The 7,683-nt window shown below is 54.6% G+C and overlaps 1 pseudogene; it reads right to left on the bottom strand.

The window, feature by feature from the left end:
• Positions 1 to 1,245: 1,245 nt before the first annotated feature.
• On the bottom strand, positions 1,246 to 7,559 carry LOC144676055 (scavenger receptor class A member 5 pseudogene; annotated as a pseudogene).
• Between the last annotated feature and the right edge of the window lie 124 nt (positions 7,560 to 7,683).

Here is a 7,683-nt window from a genome sequence, read left to right as displayed (position 1 = left end):
GACAGGCACATATATAGACAGACAGGCAGATGGATAAACAGATAGACTATTAGCCAAATAGGCAGACAGGTAAACAGATAGATAGATGGATAGACAGACATACAGGCAGACAAACAGAAATAGGGACATGACAGGCAGATAGATATATAGACAGGCAGACAGATAGGCAGAGAGATGGTTGGATGGAAGGATGGAGAGTCGGGGGATGGACAGATGGGTGGACAGATAGGCCGATGGGCAGAGAGGTAGCTGAACAGATAGATCGATAGACAGACAGACGTACGGACAGATAAGCAGTCAAATAGATAGGTGGATACACAGTCATTAAGAAATACAGATAGACAGACACGCAAATAGACAAACAGACAGACAGGTAAATAGGCAGATAGACAGACACAGAGAAAGACATACAGGTAGACAGACAGGCAGACAGATAGACAGGAGTCAGACAGATAGACAGACTGACAGAAAAATAGCCATATAGACAAAGAGGTAGTCAGACAGGCAGATAGATAAATAGACAGATAGGCAGACAGACAGACAGGCAGGCAGACAGATAAATAAAGACTGACATATAAATAGACAGTTAGACAGACCGACAGACAGACAGATAGACAGACAGACAGATAAACAGACAGACAGGTAGACAGACAGGTAACTAGACAGATGGGCAGGCGGACAGATGGACAGAGAGACAGATAAATAGGCAGATATACAGGCAGACAGATATACGGGCAGACAGAATGATAGACGGACAGACAGACAAATAAACAGACGGACTGACAGAAAGGCAGATAAATAGACAGACAGATAAATAGGCAGACAGGCAAACAAGCAGGCAGAGGAGACAGACAGGCGGACAGAGAGACAGGCGGACAGAGATAGACAGGCGGACAGAGAGACAGGCAGACAGAGAGAGACAGCGGACAGAGAGACAGGCAGACAGAGAGAGACAGGCGGACAGAGAGACAGGCAGACAGAGAGAGACAGGCGACAGAGAGACAGGCGGACAGAGAGACAGGCAGACAGAGAGAGACAGGCGGACAGAGAGACAGGCAGACAGAGAGAGACAGGCGGACAGAGAGACAGGCGGACAGAGAGACGGGTGGACAGAGAGAGACAGGCGGACAGAGAGAGATGCAGACAGAGAGATAAACAGACAGACGAACAGGCCGATGTGAACACTAGGCCTGTGAGGCTCCCCGCGTGACGCTCGGGTTGTTTCCCGGCCGGCCGGTCACTGACCTCGGTGTGCAGACGACGCCAGCGTCCTCCCGGTGGTTGCAGTTGTGCTGGCCGAGCGCTTGAGGGTGCAGTCCCGCAGCGAGGCCTCTGTGCCGTAGCACTTGACGTCATCCAGCCAGATCTCCTCGGAGCCCTGGCCGAAGGTGGCGGAGCCGTGGGCCAGCTCGGCGAAGCCGCAGTCCACCTGCCGGCACACCACCACCGCGTCGGCCACGTCCCAGTAGTCATCGCAGATGGTGCCCCAGGAGCCGTTGTGGAAAACCTCCACCCGGCCGGCGCAGGGGTTGCTCCCGTTCACCAGCCTCACCCTCAGGACGTCGGGGCTGCTCAGAGGAAGCAGGGAGAGAGAGAGAGAGAGAGAGAGAGGGTCAACACCAACATCGGGCTCAGGCCGGGGCCACACATGGTAGGGGGGGTGGATTGGGGGGGGGGTGGGGGACAGTCCCGTGTGGGAGGGGGGGGGATTGGGGGGTGGGTGGGGGACAGTCCCGGGGGGAGGGGGGGTGGATTGGGGGGGTGTGGGGGACAGTCCCGAGGGGGAGGGGGGGTGGATTGGGGGGGGGGTGGGGGACAGTCCCGGGGGGAGGGGGGGTGGATGGGGGGGGGGTGTGGGGGAGGGGGGTGGATTGGGGGGGGTGTGGGGGACAGTCCCGTGGGGGAGGGGGGGTGGATTGGGGGGGGGGTGGGGGGACAGTCCCGGGGGGGAGGGGGGGTGGATTGGGGGGGGGGTGGGGGACAGTCCCGGGGGGTCAGTCTGGTCCTTTACAATAAAGGCCCCGACGTTGGAAGAGGTTCCACTTCTTCCGTTGGCGCAAAATCGGTGGAACCTCCCCCCACGTTGGCCATTGTCGCCCTCGCCCTCCGGCAATGCCCAGCGCAGGGGCAGGTGTCCAGAGGCACCGGGGCACTCGTGGGCTATGGCCGTGCAGGACGTCACCTGGGGACCCTCCCCGGCGGGATTCCCCAGCGCATCTTCCAGGCTATCCCACCCCCCGGCTACCCCCACCCCCACCTCCCAACCCACCCACCCAGAAACCCGGCACTGTGTGCGTGTGGGGTGGGGCGGGGGGGAGTTAGGGGGCCACCATTTCACGCCAACGCCCAGAAGGCGCCCACCTCGCTCGGTGCGCCTGGGGTCTCCGGTCTGGCTGCTCAGGGGTTCCCGGGAGTGGGCGGGGGAGGGGGCGGGTGGGGTGGATTGTGGGGGAGGGGGTGGATTGGGGGGGTTTGGGGGCTCTCGCACGACGCAGGGTCGGTCGGGTTTCAGGCGATGGGAGCGTTGAACAAGCAATCGGTAAAGCGCCCGTGGTTCTTACCTTCGATGGCCAGTCCGAGCTCCACTCCGGAGGGAACTGCGGGACGAGGGAGAAGGGGGAAGGGAAGAAGGAAAGGACACGGTTAGAAGGCAGGAAAAAGGGGGAAAGCCAAATGCAACGGGCCATTCGGCCCCTCGAGCCTGCCCTGCTGCTGTTCCGCTAGACCGTGGCTCCTCAGTGGCATTTCGGCACATTCCACACCCCCCTCCCCATATCCCTCGGCGCCTCTAACATCTCTATCGGTCTCAGCCTCGAACAGAATGAATGCCTGAGCCTCCACTGCCCCTTTGGGTGGTGGGATAGAGGTGAGGGTGGGGGTAGTCCCAGATACTCTGTGTAAAACTCCGTCTTCACCGGAGTCCTGAGTGACCCGCCTCTCGTTGTGAGGCTGTGGCCCTGGGCTCTCGAGACTCACTGCCACCTCGACCCCCCACACCCCCCCACCCGTTCCCCCACAAGACAAGACATCTGCCCTGCATCTACCCTGTGACGGCCTGGAAGGATTTTGGAGTGAGGTCTCCTCTCCGTCTTCGAGACTCTGGAGAACTCAGTCCCAGTTTCCTCAATCCCTCCTCATAAGACAATCCCACCATCCCAGGGATGAGTTTGGTGAACCTTCATTGAACTCCCTCTATGGCAAGTATAACCTTCCTTAGATAAGGAGACCAAAACTCTATGTGGTCTGGCCAAGGGTCAATACAATTGCAGCAAGACATCTTTATTACTCTCTATTCCTTGCAATAAAGACCATTTCCTTTCCCAATGCCATGCTTTTTAAAAAAATATTATTATTTATTCATGGGGATGTGGGCGTTGCTGGCTGGGACAGCACTTACTGTCCATCCCTAACTGCCCCTTGAGAAGGTGGTGGGTGAGCCGCCTTCTTGAACCGCTGCAGTCCCTGTGGTGTGGGTACACCCACAGTGCTGTTAGGGAGGGAGTTCCAGGATTTTGTCCCTGTGGTGTAGGTACACCCACAGCGCTGTTAGGGAGGGAGTTCCAGGATTTTGTCCCTGTGGTGTAGGTACAACCACAGTGCTGTTAGGGAAGGAGTTCCAGGATTTTGTCCCTGTGTGGTGTAGGTACACCCACAGTGCTGTTAGGGAGGGAGTTCCAGGATTTTGTCCCTGTGGTGTAGGTACACCCACAGTGCTGTTAGGGAGGGAGTTCCAGGATTTTGTCCCTGTGGTGTAGGTACACCCACAGCGCTGTTAGGGAGGGAGTTCCAGGATTTTGACCCAGCGACAGTGAAGGAACGGCCGATATATTTCCAATTCAGGATGTTGAGCGGCTCGGAGGGGAACTTCCAGGTGGTGGTGTTCCCCATGTGTCTGCTGCCCTTGTCTTTTACTTTTCAATGATTCATGAACGAAAACACCCAGGACCCTTTGCACATGAACACTTCCCAATCTCTCAACATTTAAGGAATTCTGCGCTCTTCTGTTTTCACTCGCAAAGTGGTTAACGACAGTAATGATGAACTGATAGTTAAATAATAAGGTTGGCAATGGGACCACTAAAGCAACGGAACATGTGTCCGGGGAGGGAGGGGGTGGGATGTATTGGTTATGGCATAATATGAGAGCGGGGCGGTGGGCAATGGGGCATAAAAACCTGGTCAACAGGAAGAGTGTTGTAGGTGGACAGGAAGATTATTGGTGCATATAATTCCCCTCACTCCCTCCACCACCGACGCACAGTAGCAGCAGTGTGTGTACCATCTACAAGATGCACTGCAGCAACTCACCAAGGCTCCTTCGACAGCACCTTCCAAACCCATGACCACTACCATCTAGAAGGACCAGGGCAGCAGACACATGGGGAACACCACCACCTGGAAGTTCCCCTCCAAGCCACTCACCATCCTGACTTGGAAATATATCGGCCGTTCCTTCACTGTCGCTGGGTCAAAATCCTGGAACTCCCTCCCTAACAGCACTGTGGGTGTACCTACACCACACAGGGACAAAATCCTGGAACTCCCTCCCTAACAGCACTGTGGGTGTACCTACACCACAGGGACAAAATCCTGGAACTCCCTCCCTAACAGCACTGTGGGTGTACCTACACCACAGGGACAAAATCCTGGAACTCCCTCCCTAACAGCACGGTGGGTGTACCTACACCGCACGGACAAATCCTGGAACTCCCTCCCTAACAGCACTGTGGGTGTACCTACACCACAGGGACAAAATCCTAGAACTCCCTCCCTAACAGCGCTGTGGGTGTACCTACACCGCACGGACAAAATCCTGGAGCTCCCTCCCTAACAGCGCTGTGGGTGTACCTACACCACACGGACAGCAGTGGTTCAAGAAGGCGGCTCACCCACCACCTTCGCAAGGGGCAAGTAGGGGTGGGCAATAAACGCTGGTCCCAGCCAGCGAAGCCCACATCTGGTGAAAAAAACATCGTCCCTATAAGCGTGCGACTAAACAAAACCGTGGGCGTCAGCCTTCCCTGGTTCATTCCCCCCCCCCGACAATGCCTTGACCAATCAGAGTCCACACGCGTGATTGGAATCTAAACAAAAGTTTGGCAGTTGACTGCTCCCCAGTGCATTGCCTCCACCCATCAAAGTTCACTTGCCCAAAAAAATTTGAGCGCTCTCTTCTCGTGCAGTATAAATTGTTGTTGCCTTTACTTATTGGCATTCTGGCGTCTGTCCCGATGAGTGCGAGACAAAAAGTTCGGAGAGGGTGTCCCCTCTTCAGCTGTATTGGTATATCGATAAATGTATAGATGTTTAGCAGGTCGGTGTAGGGTTTCAATGCCGGGGGGACATGTTGTCCAATGAGCAATTTCAGGCGCTCTGTATCGGCCAAGTCCGTTTTGTGCCGCTATTTGAGGCGAGGTAATGTGCAGCAGTGTTGAGGGTGGGCAAAATTGAGACAGAGGACAGCGGAAACCGGATCTGCGGGAATACCCTGACTGAGACGGGAGGGACTACCGGACCACACGCGCTATGGACAGCCCCACAGCTCCGCTTTGAGCAGCGTTGCTTCTAGACGCCCAGGATCCAGAGGGGAACTCCGAGGGAGGCCCCTTTCTCTCTGCAAAAATAAATAAATAAAACCCTTTGCGGCAGCGAAAGGACAAGGAATATACTCACCAAATACTAGGAAAGCCAACCATATCATCTTCAGCTGATCTCACACCCTACAACGACAAGAGCTGGGCCACACACTGCTGGCTTCTGTTGGTCAACCTGGAACACACAAGAGCACGAGAAATAGGAGTAGTCCATTCGGCCCATCCAGCCATGCAACCCGGTCATGGCTGAACTTGGGGCTTGGGCTCCACTTTCCCCGCCCCACCCCCTCCCCACATCCTTCATTCCTAAAGATCCCTCCATCCCGGCCTTCCAACGGATGGATCATCCACCGCCCTCTGGGGTAGAGGACTCCCAAGATTTCCCAACCCTTTTTGAGTGAAGAAATTCCTCCTCATCTCAGCCCTAAATGATCGCCTCCCCCACCCTTGTCCCGAGACAGCGCCCCCCGCATTTCAGATTCCCCCCCCACCCCGACCAGCGGAAATGACCCCTCAGCGCCCACCCTGTCAAACCCCTTCACAATCCTGCAGGTCTCAATGAGTTCATAAGACATTGGAGCAGAAATTAGGCCATTCGGCCTATCGAGTCTGCCCCGTCATTCAGTCATGGCTGATAAGTTTCTCAACCCCATTCTCCCGCCTTCTCCCCCTAACCTTTGACCCCCTTACCAATCAAGAACCTATCTATCTCGGTCTTAAATACACTCAATGACCTGGCCTCCACAGCCTTCTGTGGCAATGAATTCCATAGATTCACCACTCTCTGGCTAAAGAAGTTTCTCCTCATCTCTGTTCTAAAAGGTCTTCCCTTTACTCTGAGGCTGTGCCCTCGGGTCCTAGTCTCTCCTACTAATGGAAACATCTTCCCCACGTCCACTCTATCCAGGCCTTTCAGTATTCTGTAAGTTTCAATCAGATCCCCCCCTCATCCTTCTAAACTCCATCCAGTATAGACCCAGAGTCCTCAAACGTTCCTCATATGTTAAGCCTTTCATTCCTGGGATCGTTCTCGTGAACCTCCTCTGGGACCCTCTCCGGGGGCCCAGCACATCCTTCCCTGAGATACAGGGGTCCAAAATTGCTCACAATATTCTAAAATGTGGTCTGACCAGAGCCTTATAAAGCCTCAGCAGTACATCCCTGCTTTTTATATTCTAGTCAATGAGATCGCCTCCCATTCTTCCAGGCTCCAGAGAATATAAACCCAATTGGCTCAGTGTCTCATCATAGGGCAACCCCCTCATCCCACGGACCAATCCCAGTGAACCTGCCCTGCAGCGCCCCCTGTGGAATGATACCCTCCCTTCACCATGAAGACCAGAACTGCACACCCTATTCCAGAGGTGGTCTCACCAAATCCCTGTGGCCAACGTAGCAAGACTTCTTTATCCTTGGACTCCAATACCCTTACAATGAAGGCCAATGTTAATTTTCCTCCCCTATTGCTTGCTGCCCCTGTATACACACTTTCTGCATTGCTAGGACCAGCACAACCAAGGAATGGCGAGATTATAAAGTAGAAGTGTAGAGGAAGCGACAATGTTTTGAGCCACTACAGAGCAGAAGGAGGCCATTCAGCCCCCCCCACAACCCCCTCCCCCCCACCTCTCCGGCATTTCCTGTCATTAAATTAGCTCAGGACCCATCTATACACTCCATTGATCTGTTCTGACCCCCTGTACCAGGGCTAAGGAACCTACGGCAAGATTTTGAGTTTAAAAACCAGCTCAAAAGTTTGGCGTAGAATCTAAATGCTGAACTAGACCTTTCTCTTGCCAAAGTGGCTTTGCTTTCGCTGTTGCTGTTGCCTCGAACGCTAATTTTAGTGAACAAGCCCATCGTGACAGTCTGGCCGCTGGTTTGTCTCTGTAACTGGCCAGGGAGGTGCGTGGGTGTAATTAAGTCCCGGGTGAATTTTAGGACAGTGTTTAGACTCTTGGCCATCATCGAATTATAGTTGCTATAGCGGGAGTGCAGGGAAGGTTCACCCGACTGATTCCTGGGATGGCGGGACTGACAGATGAGGAGAGATTGAGTCGGTTAGGATTATATTTGCTGGAGTTCAGAA

This window comes from Cetorhinus maximus, unplaced genomic scaffold (assembly GCF_964194155.1).
Source record: "Cetorhinus maximus unplaced genomic scaffold, sCetMax3.hap1.1 HAP1_SCAFFOLD_1327, whole genome shotgun sequence".
Classification (NCBI taxonomy): Eukaryota; Metazoa; Chordata; class Chondrichthyes; order Lamniformes; family Cetorhinidae; genus Cetorhinus; species Cetorhinus maximus.
Note: the sequence above shows the minus strand (reverse complement) of the source record. Positions and strands in the feature narration are given on the sequence as shown.